Below are 7,694 nucleotides of genomic sequence, written 5' to 3'. Positions count from 1 at the left end.
CTGAACAAAACGCATGTGTCAAAATTAGTTTAAAAATTTTCATTCTAGAGATTTTTCACTTAAAGATGACCAACGTTCTGGCCGATCTTCTGAAGTTGAGGATGAAACCTTAAAGCCATAATTAAATCGAATCGTTATGTAGCTGTACGAGGTATTGCAAAAAGGTTAAATATATCACATACAACAACTGAAAAGCATATAAGATGGCTTGGACTCATTAAAAAGTTCGATATTTCCATTCCTCATGAACTGAAAGAAATTCACTTAACATAAAGAATCATTATTTGCGTTAGGCATTTCAAACATAGTGTGCTATCGAGGCTTTTTTTAAACGAATTATCACTGATGGTAAAAAAAAATAGATCGTTTACTATAAGATTAATCAAGAAGGACCATGGTACAAAAATGACGAATCTGCACCAATCATATCTAAAGCTAAACTGCATCAGAAAAAGATCATACTGTCAAATGTAATTACAAAAGTGTTGTGTATTTTGAGCTGCTTCTAAATAGCCAAACGATCAGTTCAAATGTTTACTACCAAACATTTATGAAACTGGATAAAGCAATCGGAGAGAAAAGACCAGTATTGGCAAATCGCCAAAGGAATCGTGTTCCACCAGGAGGTTCCTCCAATGCGAAGCCTCATACATCTTTAAACCACGTACGAAATTACTGGCGTTTGATTGGGAAGTGATTCAATATAGACCCTATCTTGCACCATCGGATTATCATTTATTTCGAAGTTCTAGATCTTCTTACATAGTAAAAATGTCAGTAATATTGATGACCTCAAATCGCACTTAATTGATATTTTTGCTGATAAAGACCGTAATTTCTGTAGGCGCGGAATCATGAAGTGGCCCGAAAAGATGGCAAAAGATAATCATCGGACAGAATCGAAGATACTTGACTAATTAAAGCTCATTTTTGTGTTGAAAATATTTGAGTTTTATTTCACACAAAAAAGCCGAAATTGTTTTCTTGCTAACCCGATACTAGCCTGGTAAACAATACATCAATTTATCACCTAACGAATGATTAGAATACTTATCTTATCTGCTCATTTATCATGGATATTACTGTTAAATTATGTAAACAAACCAACCTAGAAATAAATTACAACAAGCTTTATTTATTGGAGGACTGGTAAGTAAGTGCTGCAGTACTGGGATAATGGTTAGCGACTCTGACTACCGTTTCGAAGGGCCTCGATTCGAATTTGGGGAAAGGCACTGATGTTTACAAATGTATAGTGTCTGTGCGCCATGGGGGCACTCAAAATATGCGGCGAGGCGTAAGTCCTCTCTAGAGGCTGATGCTAAGGGAAGAGGGGTGGAAGACTTTCGGAGCCGCTTCTCGGAGTGCTCTCCTTCAAAACTGGTGGGGGGTTGCCAACGACAGTTGCAATCTTGACTCCTTGTCACGATGAATTTAGTGGGCTTGCTCGGATTTTAAACAAGCGAGTTTAGTCAAAACAACGCCAACTATCAGCAACTAAAATAATGCAAATAGTAACTTGATCGTGGCAGTATAAAGTACAACTACGGCTTGTGTTCCTGGCAATATACAATACTGACTATTTACATAGGAATAATAAAAGTCGAGAAACAGAACCTCAAAAGAACGACTTTTTCCAGAAAATACCCAATACTGGCAGTGTAGAAAGTATCTGAACCGGAAAAAAAGCCCCTATACAGAAAGATTTATGTTTCTGGATACTTACAAAACTGGCTGTACTGGAGCTATGACAGAATTAAAGAGGAGCGAATAACTCCAGTTTTTCAAAATATAAACTAATTTACTGAACTTTTAAGGAGCCGAGAAATAACACCTAACAAAAATGACTTGGGTTTCTATTACACAGCACTGACCATACCAGAATTATGAGAGACTAGAAATAACATCTAACACCAATGCCAATATATGCAGATTATAACTAAGCGCACTATTCGCTATTTTCTTGAACCACATAATCCCTAATGTCTTGTTAAGTAAATTAGATATGTGGAATCGCCCAGTTATTGGTAGCTAACGTGAATTTACTCTTATAATAAGTCGAATTTAAACAGATACTTTTAAGCAGTTATCTCCATACCAGCCTATAACGCCTCTTTTCTTGGCTCAGCTGTTTTGCTTAACCCCTTGGGTACATTTGACGTCTGAGACACGTCATTCACTTTTTCCCCCCCCTAGGAGCGGATAACGTGTCTAAAACGTTATTTGAGTTTAGGCACAATTCTGTTCATTTCATTGCAGCTTGTATCAGTCATAATAGAAGAGGCAATTACAGTATGTCGGTGAATATTATTTGCGATACACTGCCCCATTATGTTAAAAACAAAGAATATATTTTATGATAGTGATAGCGAAAGTGACTTTGAGAAATCTAAAGAAGAATTGTTTAGTGATCTTGAAATTGACAATTACAATGAAATACAAAGCGAAGGTGATGAAGACGATGTTGAACTAGAAAATAATGACAATTGTAATATAATATCAAGGTTTCGAAGACGCACAAGACGTCTATCGAGAAGTAATAGTGAATCTTCTCGTGAACCAGAAAATGATGACAATTGTAATATAAAACCAAGGTTTCGAAGACGCACAAGACGTCTATTGAGCAGTGATAGTGAATCTTCTCCTGAACCAGTATCAGAGAAATGGATTTGGGAAGAAGAAAATGTAGTCTATGTAAAAAGTGTTTCTGAAATATCTGGAATTAATCCTTTGAGCCTGCGTAGACAATCCTACGTCTTTAGATGTTTTAAAAGAAGTCTTGAATGAAGATTTTTGGAACACTATAGTAGAAGAGACGAATAGATATGCCAGACAAGGGATAGAAAAAGAAGGTTGTGTAACAAGAAAAAAAACAAAGGTGGTTTCCTGTATGTTCTGAAGTAATGAAAGCTTATATTGCATAATGCATCTTGATGTCGCAAATGAAGAAGCCAAAAATGCATATGTATTCGTCAAAAAGATATGCAATAAGTACTCCAATTTTTGCCAGCACTATGGCACGCGATAGGCTTTTTGATATTTCAAGCTTTCTACATTTTACGGATAATGAAAAGGAAAATAAAGATAACAGAATAAGAGAAAGATTAGAAATATAGTGGATTACCTAAATAATAAATTGTATTACCTTTATACTCCTGATAGTGAAGTAGCTATTGATGATTCGCAACCAAAAATTATATCCTTTCCACATGCATATATTTTCTCAAATAAATCCGTACCCAAGGGGTTAATCTTCTGGAGCGAATCTTAAATATTTTAAAAGCAGAAGGAATAAAACGAAGTCGAATGTCAGAAAAGCTGGTTGAAATATTAAATGTAACAATGCATCTCATGTGTAGATGATTTATTATGGTAAAGATGACAGTTACATTATTTGATTCCTTGTATTTTTTTACGAAACTGTGCATTTTAAATAAAAAGATGGAATCATTCATATACTTAACATGATAATAAAAGCAAGAAATATTCGTACATCCAATGTAAAATATGATAAACTCTGAAATACAGAATACTTTATTTGATGATCTCAATCTTCAGCCTGTTTCTAAAGAAATAAAGAATTTGCAGTCTGATAAATTCAAATGAAATAACAACAAGGGTATAAAATTAAATTTTTATTCTTAAATGAAACCCAAACCCAATTCAAAAAAGAATTTTGATTTTGAACGGTCTGTCATTTGTTGCTGCGTATCTTTTTTAAATGCCTACTATTTTAGCTCACATTCCCTACATCCTGTTCAAGTTTTCAATCTTCAATAAAATACTTATTATTCATCCACTCAAGTTCAAATACATTTTTTAAACTTGTAGTGGATGACACTTGATGTTAATACAGTTTTTCATATATTAATTTTTTTGTAATATTTTTTTTAATTTTTCTTTTTTGGCTTAAGTAGGAACTGACTTTAATTCTTTTTTATTTTACTTGTTTGAAAGTAAAATTATGTAAAAGGAAAATATCAAAATTTTAAAAATTAGTATGATATTTCCTCGTAACTAACAAATAAAAAAGGCTTTTTTTTTTTTTTTTTTTTTTTTTTTTTGCCTCGTAACTAACAATCTTATTTTTGATGTAGATGATAGTGTACCCAAGATATAGAGTTAAAACTATTATTATTTAAATGCAGCTATTAAAATATTACATAGAGTTGGAAATTTGTTTTATTTATGATATTAATGCTATGAAATAACACTTTACGGAAGAAGATGTTAAAAATTACAGACTGTTTTTAAACGTTTACTTTGATATGCTATTAACAGAGCTCTTTAATAGCACGAAATTAAAAAAAAAAAAAAAAAAAAAAAGCTTCGCTGATTGGCAGCAACTTCTTATCTTTACCTGTGTTCCACAAAAATCGCTAATATCCTCCGAATTGTTAAAAATGTGTGATATGTGCAGGATGTAGATGGGTTAATATTTGTCAGCAGAGAGTGAAATTTAATTAGATTATACTAAAAGATGGATTTTTCTCTCGGTAATAACAATGTAGCATGATATAAAGAATTCCGTAAGTTATTAACATTTTATTAAAAGCACAACCGTGGTTTTTGTGAATTGACTTGAAAATATACCTCTTATCAGCTGCAAAAATATCCAGTGGTACCTCGGTGTACGTCCGATTTGAAATGAGTCCTTCTTGGTATACGTTCTGTTTCGACACAAAAATGTTATTTAGATGGTATATGTTATTTGGGTACTTTTCCGTTTCGCCGGCGCAAATCTCGCCAAGAAAACACACGGTATACACATAGAAAATGTTGCCAAATGTTAGTTCTAAGCATTTTGAATTTTGAAAGTATAAGCATTTTAATGTCGTTTAAAATTGTGTAAAAAAGCCAATAAATAAAGACATTAATTTAAGAATTTACTATGCTTTCATCGTACAACAACCTGATTCGACGGTTCGTATCACGTAACCCCAAGTGATTTCATCTCATGTAAACTACGCTGCAAAATCTAATTCTCTCAGTAATTATCTACATTAATTTCAAGTTAAATTTTAATTTGGAATACGAGTTTAAATGCAAGAGTTATTTCAATTCGTACGAACAGCTTACTCAGAAATTATGTAAAACCGCAGTGCTTGACTTCGTTAGTGCATTCTCATTAGAATTGATGAATTTAACCTTGACTTTGCCTTTTTTTATATTTTCGCCATCGGGTGAGCGGTGTGATTGCATCCTAATTGACTTAATTACCTCCCACGAATGGCCTTAGGGCATAAAAGTGAACTATCTTGTAAAAATTCTATGTAACTGTATGCCAGTATTAAAAGAAACAATCAATCTGATAAGAAATGGCTGCGACTTGTTTTGAAAATGTAAAAGTAAAAAGTAAAAGGTTACCAGCGAGGATATTTCGTTTGGCATCGGTTGTACCATTACTGGCGACTTTATCGTTTGCACCGGCAAAACGAAAAAGTACCGTTATTTGTTTGGAATACGACTCAGTTCGATGAGTCACGACAGCCTACCACATTTACCGCTTTCAAGACAAATGCTAGGACTGTCCATGAACATCAGTACGCCTGTAGCTGCTGTTCAATAAACAATCCGCGCTATATCTCTAAATTTGCAAGTGATTTTTGAACTCTTTCGCACAGTTTTTGGTTATCAACAATAAAAGTTAATGAAAGTTAGTTTAGAAAAGTTAATGAGCAGAATCAAGCAACAAAAAAACAAAAAAAACCGTTAGGAGATGAAAAAACGAGATTGTAGCAAAATGTGAAGACTTGGCTATTGCATACCGTATGGTGGCGTTTACGAGCATGAAAAATAAAGATGCTGTAATCTCGTTCTCTGAAAAATCATGGCGCATTTTTTCTATGTTCTTCAAAGATATTTTATTTATAGAAAAAACAATCAGCGGTCCATAGTATGTTGGTCATTTTGTTCGATAGCTTTGATGTTTGCTTTCTTTTAATGAGCTCCGTAATTTCTTATTCGCAAAAGAACCTTAGATTTATCTGCGAGAAGATTAACAAAGTGTTGATTTATGGCCTCATCTGACTTGAATGTTATACCACGAAATAAATTTTGGAGAGAACGAAACAGTTAAAATCTTAGGGCACAAGATCAGGTGAGTTTGATACAAGTGACAACACTTTTCCTCAAACGCCAATAATTTTTGTCAGGAGATCAAACATGTGTGGGATCTTGTTTCTAATATCCTACCACCGAGCCTATAAATCAGTCCAAATACAAATGCCGACTGGGTCGTTTCAACCAGTCCATGTTCCAGAAACGTCCAGAGCTCACTAATCGTCTAGGAATTGCATTCCATTCTGATAAAGCGAAATAATTCCAGCGATTCTAGAAAGCCTCTCTCTCTGCTACTTGCGAAGTCTGGTTAAATGTCATTGTCCTCCATTTCATCATGAATACCGTAGTCATCCACTTTGTATAATATTATCTTTGGTCCCGTCCGTAGCATTGCTCATCAATAATGATGAACTTTAATTCAAAATTAGCAGAAAATATAACTGGTCTTCTTTTTCCCTGTGGAGTCATTCATTCTAAAGCGTAAATGAATAAGTATATTTTAATCGTAAAAGCAAGGGCAGAACTAAGGAGGAAATACATTGTAATTGCTTGAGAATAGTTTCCCCAATTGACAACCAAAGTAAATTCCACTTTGCTATTGCCAAAACACCAAATGATACGCATGCCTAAAAAAGTTGGAAAACATTTAGCGCCAAACTGTTGGCTCCGAAACAGTCTGTCCCTTTCTTCAGTAATGTTGCCACCTTTTGTTTATTGCCTTGATCGGTAGAGTAGTTAGCAACGCAGGGCTGCCGTTACCGATGGGCATGGATTCAAATTTCGGAGTAGGCATAGATGTTTCTAAATATATAGTTTCTGTGCTACATGCGGCATCCAAAACACTGGTGATTCGAAAGTCCATTTGAGTACCTTGGCGGTACAGAAGAGGGGTGGAATACTCTCGGACCTTTCCCTGGGGGGACTTTCCCTGATCGGGGGACTTTTCCTGGTCGTCCCCCAGAGAATGGTCCGACCCTGGGGAAAGGTTTACCTGGGGGGACAAAATTGGAGAGAAGCTGCATAATTAGGGTGGTGGGACTAATCGGTATAATCAATGGGTGAAATTCTTCTGTTCCGCCCCCACGTGTACCTGTAACTCCTTTCCTTCAAATGGAAGCTGCAAATTAATTGGTATTCTCGTCCGATCAGAGTGGTCCTACTCAGAGTAGATAACCAATTATTTGTACATTTGATAACATATGTAGCTGGATTTTTATAGGATTTTAAATTCGGCTTATACATGAATTATCAATGTATAAGCCAATTTTTGACTGAAGTTTCACAGCAAAATCTTACCGCTTGATTTATATACAAAAGTATGGTATATTTTTTATTGACAAAATAATAATGGATCCTCTCTATACTTGTTTCCGAGAGTGTTCATACATGTATAAAGAATATATATTGGAGCTCTTAAATGTATCAATGTGGTCTCACTATTTCTCTTAAACTGTAACCATAATTTTCTGAATTCAATTGAAAACCCATTCATACCTATCAAAAATATCATAAAGGCATTTAATTAGAATTTCTGGCAAAGCAAGGGGGGGTAAAATTATAAGAAGTGCTCGATGTTCAGATTTACAGTATTATATTTGAATGGAAAGTATATTAATTGGAAAACGTTTCAG

The sequence above is a fragment of the Stegodyphus dumicola genome, chromosome 10 (genome assembly GCF_044657685.1).
Source record: "Stegodyphus dumicola isolate Sdum_Otavi_A_Nest chromosome 10, ASM4465768v1".
In the NCBI taxonomy this organism is placed as follows: Eukaryota; Metazoa; Arthropoda; class Arachnida; order Araneae; family Eresidae; genus Stegodyphus; species Stegodyphus dumicola.
Note: the sequence above shows the minus strand (reverse complement) of the source record.